The sequence below is a fragment of the Pecten maximus genome, chromosome 2 (genome assembly GCF_902652985.1).
Source record: "Pecten maximus chromosome 2, xPecMax1.1, whole genome shotgun sequence".
NCBI classification, from domain to species: Eukaryota; Metazoa; Mollusca; class Bivalvia; order Pectinida; family Pectinidae; genus Pecten; species Pecten maximus.
The window spans coordinates 12,388,453-12,401,003 of NC_047016.1; the positions used below are offsets into that span (position 1 = coordinate 12,388,453).

Consider the following 12,551-nt stretch of genomic DNA (forward strand, 5'->3'; position numbering starts at 1 on the left):
GTCACATTAATAGTGGGTTTTAAGTGGTAAATAAATAAACATGTGACGGAAGAATCTGGTTACTCGTTTTGGTCTCAATCCTCTGGCCCAAACCAATTCCGGTTTCAAATCAGTAAAACGACTCACAGTCTGTTTCTTGGATTTGATAGATACCGCCTTTATACCCGCCTTTATATATTTGTACTCTGTGTGTCAAGTCAGAAAAAAATCATTATCTTTGGAAGCAAACAGACAATCACATTGTAGTATAGACTCGCGTACCGTATTACCACGTATCTACTATACACAAACACGTGCCTTGTTACTACGTATGTACTATACACAAACACGTGCCTTGTTACTACGTATGTACTATACACAAACACGTGTCTTGTTACCAGGTATTTACCATACACAAACACGTGCCTTGTTACCACGTATGCACTATACACAAACACGTGCCTTGTTACCACGTATCTACTATACACAAACACGTGCCTTGTTACCACGTATGTACTATACATAAACACGTGCCTTGTTACCACGTATGTACTATACACAAACACGTGCCTTGTTACCACGTATCTACTATACACAAACACGTGCCTTGTTACCACGTATCTACTATACATAAACACGTGCCTTGTTACCACATATTTACTATACACAAACACGTGCCTTGTTACCACGTATCTACTATACACAAACACGTGCCTTGTTACCACGTATCTTCTATACACAAACACGTGCCTTGTTCAATTTCAAATTCATTCACGAAGTATCGGACTAATTAACTATCTCCGCACACATTCCTCCTATAAGCATGAGAATAAAACATGTATGCGGCATCTTCTTTATCCCAGGTATTCATAATGTATAAACTCTAATTTGTATTGAAAGGTGCTATGCTTTATATATCTTTTCGAGATCCTACAAACATCTTTAAAAAATAAATATTAATAATAACAAAAACAAAAACAATAACTAAATAAAACATGCTTGATTATTTGTAACTCAATCAACAATTAACCGAATACAAATAATCGAATTAGATTTCACTTTTCATCCAATGATCTCATGCATCCCATCATCACCTAACCTGAAACACAAATTGTTTTGAATTAGCGCATATTTCGATATGAAAACAGTGTGTTAAAATCCAAACTGAATTTTACATACCTTACTGATTGATTAAATACATGTGTCCAAAATTGTATTTTTTTTCGTGCTATACGAACGATTACTGTAAATATAGACATGCACACGCATGCTGGGTGTCAAATGACACGATATCAAAATTCACAAAAAAAAAAAAAAACAAGTGAAAAACACCTTAATGAATTTAGTAGAGAGTTCTAGAACTCGTCAAAGGTCGGAGATTATCAGCGCCAAAACTACGGAAATCAGGAAGGAAAGTCGGGGAACTGGGCCTGAACAAATGGTAAAGTATAGCAGAGGGGCAGCATGAACCCTATATATTGGATATCTTTTTAAAGAACATAATGTACATTTGTACGGGTTCATTTGGAACCGATGTCACCATTCATAGAAATATAAACGCGGTACGCAGTAACAGCCGATCTCGTGACTCGCCAGTAAACTTTTAAGATATGACCTACACATCAAACTACACATACCCTGATACCGTGGATGGTGGTCACTATCAGTCGATCTCGTGACTCGCCAATAAACTTTAATAATATAAACAATATCAAACTACGCATACCCTGATACCGAGGAAGTAACAGCTGATCTCGGGGACACGCCAGTAAACTTTAATGATATAACATAAAACCTGATTCCGATGCTCACTAACAACTGTCGTTATGCAGACGAGAGCATTTTGACTTTCATATGGGTCATTCTCTGGTAACTGATCACCTATCAATTACATCATGACCAAAAATTACAATTGAGAATTTGGGTACAGAGTTCCATAGCAACCAGTTTTGCACATGAATACTTATGATATTCGTTACAGAGACTGATTTTCATTTTCATGCTTGTTAAAGAAAGCAGTAATTCAACCTACTATGACATTGTTGATTCTGATGATAAGGGAAAAAAACCTTTTCCAGGACATAGTAATGTTTAAAAGACAGTATATAGTTCCAAACTGTATATATCAGTATTTGCAAAATACTCCCTAATAATGCAAAGAACAGAACACATCGACATGATGTACCAATGGCCATGTAGATTTATGACATCAATGGACTTGTACATATTGTGGCTTGCTAACTACAATATATTAAGAGAAGGACTGTCAAATGGCATCTTTTCACTGAACAAAGATGACATTCAGAGCGTTGCTTATTTCCCAGAGAATGTTAAATCAGTACCTCATTTTGCAAATAAAATGTCGTAGTGAATGACAGGGCACATCTATCCACTGGAAGTGTTTACTTTCACGTAGACAAGCACAGTTTTCTCCGCCTCCATTTTTCTCTGGCTCTCCCGATCCCCAGTCCGAGTATTCAACTGGAGTATCAGTGTTCGGCCAGACCCACCGTCCCTCCATCTCTACATCCGTGGCACTAATGTAGTAACACCCTAAATGGTTTAAAACATATTAAATGCTTATAGTGTGTTGAAGTTATAATGCACTATTCTTTTAATTAATATTACATAGATATATCATTGATGCGATTATGTTAATTTTGAAGAGATAAGGGTAACATTTATTACAACATTTCTTTTAGTGATAGAGTGTATTAGTCATCATAGCCAATGGAATGACTTTGTATTTATACATGCCTATTGCACGCATGTGCTGTAGCTCTGACTTTAAGAATGTATTCTCCCTCTCGTCTAAGACGTCCGCCAAATACCCATGGAGTATATTGCAATGAGACTGAAACATGGAATATTCAATAAATACCGCGGATTACGTAATATTAACGAAATCAAAACTCAAGCACATTATTTATAAAACGAGGACAAAATTGGAATCAAATACAAATGTTCACAGATACCATTGAAAACTTATAAGGGAAATTAGCGTAATAAGATTGATCGACTTCCCAGTCATGTAAATCTAGGTTAAATCCGGTTAATGTCATGTCCTGTTAATCTAGGTTAAATCCGGTTAATGTCATGTCCTGTTAATCTAGGTTAAATCCGGTTAATGTCAAGTCCTGTTAATCTAGATTAAATCCGGTTAATGTCAAGTCCTGTTAATCTAGATTAAATCCGGTTAATGTCAAGTCCTGTTAATCTAGATTAAATCCGGTTAATGTCAAGTCCTGAAAAAGACAACCAGGTGGTGACAAAAGAGCCATTAGGTTACATCAACGAACTTCAAATATATCTAACGCCATACCGCTTAACTCGATGATATCCTTATTAACCTGCATTTCTCGAAACCATGTTTTTTTTTTCAATTTCCGGCAGCTTCCAACGTTACTATTTTGTCAACACTTACTGTTGCCTCAATCCAGGTATCATGTTCGTTGTTGACAAACAAATAACACGAGCCCTCGTAGTGTGACCAGCCGTTCCTACATTGACCAGCTTGTGATGTATTAGCTGGAAAACTACCTGAAATGCACGAGATTAAAACCATATTTCTGAATTTAGACTTAAAAGAAGAAAAAAAAAAAAAACAAAAAAAAAACAGATAACATGATTTGATAATAGAAATGTATTTAAAACGTAATGTTATCGAGAAATGTCTTCAATAAAGACAACTGCCGAAGTTGACATTATTGTGCATTTTGAGAATATCGTTTATTTTCGACAGAAATGAACAATTACCAAGCTCAGGTAACTAAAGCTTTCGACTTTGAGGGAAAATAAAGGAACATATCTTGTAAAAATTATCATATCACACTGAAATATCAAGTAAAAAAAAAGAAGAAATAAAACGGTGTATTTCTTTAAAGCTGAAAAATCAAAAATCAAAAACAAAAACGTTTTGCATCAAACTGTTTACTGTAAACATTAGTGTCCTATCTTTTATTTCCTAAAACAGCAGCGCTGTGTCACACAACTGGAGGCAGGCATGTTGCTATTTCGTTTCACTCTGAATTAGTGTATGTATTAACCAATCGTACCAACGAAACGGTATTTATTTCAATATAGATGCTGTCTTTTCATCGAAACCACACTTCATCTAATTCTTACTAGGTGACTTACGCTTTGAAAATAGGTTTAAAACGACTATGCTGAAATAACGAAATCAAAACTTTTCTTTATTACCAAAATTCAAAATCCTTACTGACACCATAACTTACAATATACATTTCATTGAGTTGTATAAATAAATGTGAGTTGGTGCGCCAAAGATATACCTTCGATTCCAGTTAGAGTAAAAATTCCAAGACAAAAGAACAGGAGCTCCATATTTGAACAACACAGGGTGACCATTGTTTATCTTTGATGTGTAGCATATAACCTTGACCTTATGTCTGAAATTACGTGTTAGATTCCTGATAAGAATTCCGTGGCCTGTTGGCATTACATACTATTGTATTTCTACAACTGTTATAAAGATTCTATTATATACAGCGAAGTCCTTTAAAGATGTCGTACCTCTATTTTATAACTGTACATTTGTACCTACACTTCATAAAATATAAATAGCCAAGTTGTATTAGTATGGGAAATTCCAAAGTCCTATACATATTCCTGACTTATTGATCAAATCCGAGATCGAAACCACGTTTAGATTATTATTCTCTATAGTGAATTAACGAGATGTCGTCAGAACATATTTTTGGGGAGAATGTTTATCTCTTCTATAGTGTAGGCAGCAAGCTATAATATGTACCATCCGTTGATGTCATAAATCTACATGGCCATTGGTACATCATGTCGATGTGTTCTCCTGCTCTTTGCATTATTAGGGAGTGTTTTGGAAATACTGATATATAGGCCTGTTGATATTTATGCAATTGATAAGTGTCAAATTGAGGCCTACTGGTGTTATACGCCATTCTACGTTAATGAGCTCATATAAAACTGTAATGAAAACAATACATTACTTAGTATTGAGCACAGGGACCCGGAAGTCCCCGATGACGTGCCAATAATACATTTTGTCACTAATAAATACCAATGATTTAATACTGCCCGTGGACGTTTAATTCCAAAGGTTAAACTAGTCGCTTCCTAGGTATCAACACTTTAGGCCCTTACCATCACTAATGGGTCCTTGTATACGGGAGCACTTTTCATTAAACCTACAACCAGGGACCATAGAAAATACTTAAGAAATGATGAAAATGTTTTACACTGAAGAAATTAATTATGAGAATGAATGAATTTCTGACTGACAACATCTTTATTGGGTTTAGTGACCAGATCATCCTACTGACCTCTGACATGACCGTGGGACCAAACTGTGCCTCGCTGTTGGCCGAATTGTGTTTGTTTTCACACGATAATATTGAAGAACTTATCAGAACAGGCAACATGGACCTTGCAAAAGTCGTTCAATGTGACCTGAGGGCTTATTGATGATGTCCTTTTCTTCAAATAACAAAAGATTTATTTGAAATTTAAATTTAAATTAAGGACACTAAAAACTCTTCAACAGCAGCCGCTTACTTCAATTATCAGTTTCCATATCTAGAGTTGTGATGTATTGAGGTCACAGATATAGAGGTTAAGTGACAGTAGTTGTGATGGATTGAGGTCACAGATATAGAGTTGACGGGAGAGTAGGTGTGATGTATTGAGGTCACAGATATAGAGGTTAAGGGAGAGTAGTTGTGATGTATTGAGGCCACAGATATAGAGGTTAAGTGACAGTAGTTGTGATGGATTGAGGTCACAGATATAGAGTTGACGGGAGAGTAGTTGTGATGTATTGAGGCCACAGATATAGAGTTGAAGGGAGAGTAGTTGTGATGTATTGAGGTCACATATATAGAGGTTAAGTGACAGTAGTTGTGATATATCGAGGCCACAGATATAGAGGTTAAGGGAGAGTAGTTGTGATGTATTGAGGTCACAGATATAGAGGTTAAGTGACAGTAGTTGTGATGTATTGAGGTCACAGATATAGAGGTTAAGTGACAGTAGTTGTGATGTATTGAGGTCACAGATATAGAGGTTAAGTGACAGTAGTTGTGATGTATTGAGGTCACAGATATAGAGGTTAAGTGACAGTAGTTGTGATGTATTGAGGTCACAGATATAGAGTTGAAGGGAGAGTAGTTGTGATGTATTGAGGCCACAGATATAGAGTTGAAGGGAGAGTAGTTGTGATGTATTGAGGTCACAGATATAGAGGTTAAGTGACAGTAGTTGTGATGTATTGAGGTCACAGATATAGAGGTTAAGTGACAGTAGTTGTGATGTATTGAGGTCACAGATATAGAGGTTAAGTGACAGTAGTTGTGATGTATAGAGGCCACAGATATAGAGTTGAAGGGAGAGTAGTTGTGATGTATCGAGGCCACAGATATAGAGGTTAAGTGACAGTAGTTGTGATGTATCGAGGCCACAGATATAGAGGTTAAGTGACAGTAGTTGTGATGTATCGAGGCCACAGATATAGAGTTGAAGGGAGAGTAGTTGTGATGTATTGAGGTCACAGATATAGAGTTGAAGGGAGAGTAGTTGTGATGTATTGAGGTCACAGATATAGAGTTGAAGGGAGAGTAGTTGTGATGTATTGAGGTCACAGATATAGAGTTGAAGGGAGAGTAGTTGTGATGTATCGAGGCCACAGATATAGAGGTTAAGTGACAGTAGTTGTGAAGTATTGAGGTCACAGATATAGAGTTGAAGGGAGAGTAGTTGTGATGTATTGAGGCCACAGATATAGAGGTTAAGTGACAGTAGTTGTGATGTATTGAGGTCACAGATATAGAGTTGAAGGGAGAGTAGTTGTGATGTATTGAGGTCACAGATATAGAGTTGAAGGGAGAGTAGTTGTGATGTATTGAGGTCACAGATATAAGTTAGGGAAACTAATGTTTGTGTAATCGTGTTGGAATCTAATGTATAACGTGACGTTCTGGATGATTCTGATATACATGGTTTTGTTGAATGTAAACATTTCAAAACACTATACACGGATCGCTTTGGTTAAATCTTCAAAAGAACTCATGTTGACGAAATAATCATACAATAAGCGTTGCTTTTTGTGTTAAGTGAATGAATTTTAAAATCGATGCTTTGTGACGTAATCCATCTGGTCATTTGATAAGTTCATCAATAGGATATCAACAATATATTGTTAATTGATACATCTGGTCATTTCAGGAAGAAATGCTTCTCCTAAGCTACCACAAATAGTTTTGTGTTTGTGTGTTTTTGCTTTATAGGGGTATAACGTCCTCGTAACAGCCAGGATCAGATTGAGGATGGCATTAATCTTGTATTATAGAGATTACTAATAATTAGGAAATGTTTCAATTCCGAACATCAACATTGATTACAATTAAGGTTGATATGTTATTGATACGAATTAGTTGCTTAGTTCGGACACTGAAGTACATTTGTATGCCTGTTTACTGCATCGAGATACTGGATGCCAAGTCTTGTGGATTATAAAAACAATTGCTACCTTTGACTTTATGCATTTTAGGTGGTTTACCATCAACAGCAAGTCACTGTCGAAACGGCTGGTCATATTACGAAGACTCGTGTTATTTGTTTGTCACCGGGGAGCAAGATACTTGGACTGAGGCAATAGTAAGTGTTGTGGCACCAAATGTGTCACACGACTACTCCTGTAATTACGTAAAAGGAAAGATAATTACGTAAGAAATCGTCTCACATAGCAGAATTAATTGGTGCTATACCTGATATTGAATACGAGTTTTAATACCATGTTTGACATTAATAATAAACATTATTATGTTCCAGTCTCATTGTAAATCCCTCCATGGTTATTTGGCGGACATCCTGGACGAGAAGGAGAATGCATTCATACAATCATAACTACAACACATGCATGCATCAGGCAACTATTAAATAATTACTTCTTATCTTTTAAACATGATCATTTACATAATCCTATATAAAAATAATCCTGAAAAATTATACTATTTTGATAATATAGTTAACGATCGATTAACAGCATACTTTCTCCCTTGAAAAAATATTCGCACATGTTGCAAAATTTCTGCTCTGTATATTTTAAGAACTCTAATGACCTTTGAAATAGCTTTTGCCAGCTTCAAAATAGGAAATAGAAATTGGTGGGAATGTCCTTGCCAATACAGAATTAAAACGCCTAAATATAGGAAATCGTGGAAAATGAAAGCTCAATGAATCCTGTATTTAAATGAAGTATTGGGTAAATGCACAAGTGCGCACGCTGTACCTATATAAATTATGCTTGAATCGCAACTTTATTGCTTAGTTTTGTTTAGTACCAAGCGATTTTAAAATGTCTAGATATTTCATTCGATCTAGCTATAAATAATGAGAAATAAAATCACAGAATATTATATTTTTATATGATTAATGAGACGTACGATTTCCACAATTTTTCTTTTTATGCACCTGATGAAATCCTTAGCCTATTTGATATATCCGTTCTGACAATGCCACGGTTGTATTAAGAATGTATCAATGTTTGGTTAAAAAGGAAACGCATTCTAGTTTAAGCATACCGGCATAGATATGTTGATTTTTTACTTAGGGTGTTACTACATCAGTTCCACGGATGTAGAGGTGGAGGGACAGTGGGTCTGGCCGAACACTGACAGTCGGGTCGAAAACACGGACTGGGCACCTACAGAGCCACAGAATGCTTTTGGAGGAGAAAACTGCGTTTGCCTATCTTCCGTTGTAAATTTTCAGTGGGTCGATGTGGTCTGTTATTCATCGAGACATCTTATTTGTAAAATGAGGTAACTATCTCTACTATTTTTTTTTTTTTATATAAATGAGCTACCTACCTCTATAGTTTTTATAAATGAGTTTGCTATCTCTACAGTTTTTATAAATGAGTTAGCTATCTCTACAGTTTTTATAAATGAGTTTGCTATCTCTACAGTTTTTATAAATGAGTTACCTATCACTAAGATTTTGTTTTTATAAATGAGGTACAATTGTCAATATACTCCTTTATTGCATTTTTGCCAGTAGAATAAATAGAGGATATTGAATGGTTTCCCGTTAAATATAGCATAAAGAGTATGACAGAATATCGATATTTTCACGAGTGCGAAGTACGAGTGAAAAATATCGAAATATTCTGTCATACGAGTGAAATATATGTTATATTTAACGGGAAACCATTCAATTTTCTTTTTATTGCATTTCAGAAACTTAAAAACAAAATTAAAAACATCGAAAAATTAATAGTCAAAAAGTGATGGAATCAGTAATGACGTCATCTCTTTGTGACGTTACTCCACGTCAACATGACGGCGCCATTTTGAAAGGACTGCTCAGCGCAATGTAAGCGTTTTCTGCTGTTATCGGAGAATCTGTGCATGAATAGCTAACGTCAAGTGAGTATTAAGTCAAATACTGGTCAGAATATTTCAAAAATTCAGCAAAATAACCAATTTATCTATCTCCGCTTCGATTGGAAAAATCGGTAAGTTTCAACGAGGTGAATACAAAGGTTCGCTCTCATTGGTCAAAAACGAAAAACTTACATTTTCACTGCAAAACTTATATTTTCACTGCAAAATCTTATATTTTCACTGCAGAATCTTATATTTTCACTGCAAAATCTTATATTTTCATTGCTCATCGCTGCAGTGAAAATATAAGTTTTATTAGTTTCATAAATCTCTATATTTCATTAGCTATCCATGAACAGATTACGCTTAAATTGCGTTGATCAGTCCTTTTAAAATGGCTCCGTCAAGTTGACGTGAAGTAATGTCACAAAGAGAGGATGTCATGAATTATGTTACTGATTCCCACATTTTTTCACGCTATTAAATTTTCGACGTTTTTAATTTAGTTTTAAAGTTTATGAAATGCATTAAAAAGAAAATTGAATGCTTTTTCGTTTAATATAACATGTCACTCGTATGGCAGTTTTTTCGTGAAAATATCGATATTATGTCATACTCGTTAAATATATATTACATTAAACGGGAAACCATTCAATATCCTCTAAATATTATACACGCCTAAGTTCGTATGTTTTCGACTACTCCAGTTTTCATTTCTACACACTGTTACTATGTCCGGATGATGTTATATTTCGGACTTGATGATGAGACAGGTACTGGTGTTATTGGACGAGGACTGAATTTTGACCTGAATATTTTGTATGGAATAAAGTAAAAACAATATATATAAAAAAATCACCGATTGTTGGTTCTTTCTCTTGAGTTTTAAGCATTAGAAAGTACGCAAGCCTATTAACTGTGCAATATTTGATTTATCGTACAGGATGTACAGCCGCAGTCTTAAACACAGTACGGTACCCTACTAAGTACTCTGTTACAACTTTACAACTACTTCCTTGTTTACTTTGACTGTATCCCCTATTATATATATCATATTGTATACGAGAACGCGACTTAAGGGACATTTTTATTACATATCTGACATACATTGTATATGTCATAAGAACACCATTGACAACAACGTAGCAGAATCTCTTGGGTCGCTACTGAAGTTAGATTTAGAAAATCATAACCTGAACGATCCACCGAAATCATTTCGATTCTAGGATCCAAACATTTTAATTTTCTTTTAATAAAGGAAAAAAAAACAAAAAAAAAAAAACAAAAAAAAACATGTACATCTGATTATATCTGGATAGGGGAATGGCGGTAAAGAAGTTTTGTAGTTTCTTTAAATCCGTTGTTCTGTGAAAAAATTCGATATCTTGCTAAGTCACTTTTAGGGGATTGTAATAAAACACGACACTCGATGAATTCAAGCTTCTGTTGCGAACATTGAATAGATGTTGCGAACATTGAATAGACAAATGATAAAAGGTGATTTATGCAAATATAAGTATGTTGTGTTTGTCTCGTTTGATGACGCGAATGAGGATTTCCGAAGATTTGTAATAGACTAGATTTATACTTGATAGTTCTCTGTAATGCGACTTGAATTCACGACAGCCTGGAACTCCCATAAAACAATAAAAATAATATACATTGACAGCTGAAGCACAAGTGACATAAGGATAAGGGAAATTAAAGCGTATTAACAACAAGACACTATACATTTTCAAACAGTTTATTGACTCTCGGAAATCAAGTATCGCACCCACTAACGCGGTTACCGACGATATCGGAAAATTATTTGAACATCTATGTGACTGTAGTGTTCACACACACTGTAGATAACAATAGTGTAAAATATTTATCATTATCACTGATGGAACTGATCAATATTTAATAACATGTTGCAGTAACGGTAATATCTGATTTATAGAATATAGTGAAAAATGAGTCACTGCGTCAATGCCTACTTTCGTCGATAAGGAGAGAAACTTGGGGAAACTAACAGAAACAGTTATTTTGACATTCTGGACGAGAAAGAAGATACCCGTGTTCAAATTATTCCTTCTCCGGATGTAACAAGAGTCACGGTACATTTGTAAGAGTGTAATGCATATCTGATTAGAGATTATTATTGCTGTATTGACACTGTAATTTAAATTATTGGTCTGAAACGAGAGCTTTCAGAATCATGAAAACTATATCTGTAATATATGAAAATCTATAAAACTCCAAAGTTTGTAGTTCAGTATGTTAGAATGTATACCAATCTAATATTTATTTCTTTTTCTAACGATTATATCTGGAATGTTATTTGCACAAAATATGCATTCCTTTGTTACGATTATATCTAGATTGATTTTGCACAAAAAGACATTTTTGATTTTTGATATACTTTATGTAAACATTGAATTATTCTCTATTGTAATTAGGAATTGTATTGGATAATTATTATGTATCAAATTGTATTATTGACCTCACTGACCCACCAACCCACCAAATTACCTTCCATGATAATAACAACTGTAAAATACATGTGCTATCGGCCTTATAACGGAAACTATTTGGGACAAACTGTGATTTATGTATCTATTGGTTCCCTAAACTAACAGGAAATCGTAAAATACATATTTATGATATAAAATCCTTCGATTGCATCGCATTGGCCACAGCCACTTCTATTGCGGGAGTGACCATATATTTACTACTCTTGAAACAGCCATAAACTACACATCCCAGCTATAAATATGGTGTAATTATCTTGAGCGCCTTCTGAAGAAGGTCTTTACGGTGATAATATGCGTAGACAATCAGACAAGTAAAACCTCCATGTTCTGGTGCAGATATATGTAATACCGCCAAAACGGAAATAAATCCGCTACAAGATATCTAAAACTACGTAAAGTTTTTATTTTCGAGGTCGAAATTAGTCCAAGACGAGATTAAATATTTTCAGACGCAGAAATGACTCAGGTTAAAGTATGCTGTTGGTGACATGTTGTTTACCTGTTGGTGACATGTATATCTGTGGGTGACATGTTGTATATATGTTGTTGGTGACATGTATATCGGTTGGTGACATGTTGCTTACCTGTTGGTGACATGTTGTTTACCTGTTGGTGACATGTACAGTATATCTGTGGGTGACATGTTGTTTATATGTTGTTGGTGACATGTATATCGGTT

The 12,551-nt window shown here is 35.0% G+C and overlaps 1 long non-coding RNA gene across 1 annotated transcript; it reads right to left on the reverse strand.

The window, feature by feature from the left end:
* Positions 1-960: 960 nt before the first annotated feature.
* Positions 961-4,359, reverse strand: LOC117317868. Its single transcript, XR_004530265.1, has 4 exons — positions 4,272-4,359; positions 3,404-3,519; positions 2,322-2,833; positions 961-1,078 (listed from the first exon to the last, which is right to left on the reverse strand). It is a non-coding gene; the product is annotated as an uncharacterized LOC117317868 (long non-coding RNA).
* Positions 4,360-12,551: the final 8,192 nt, after the last annotated feature.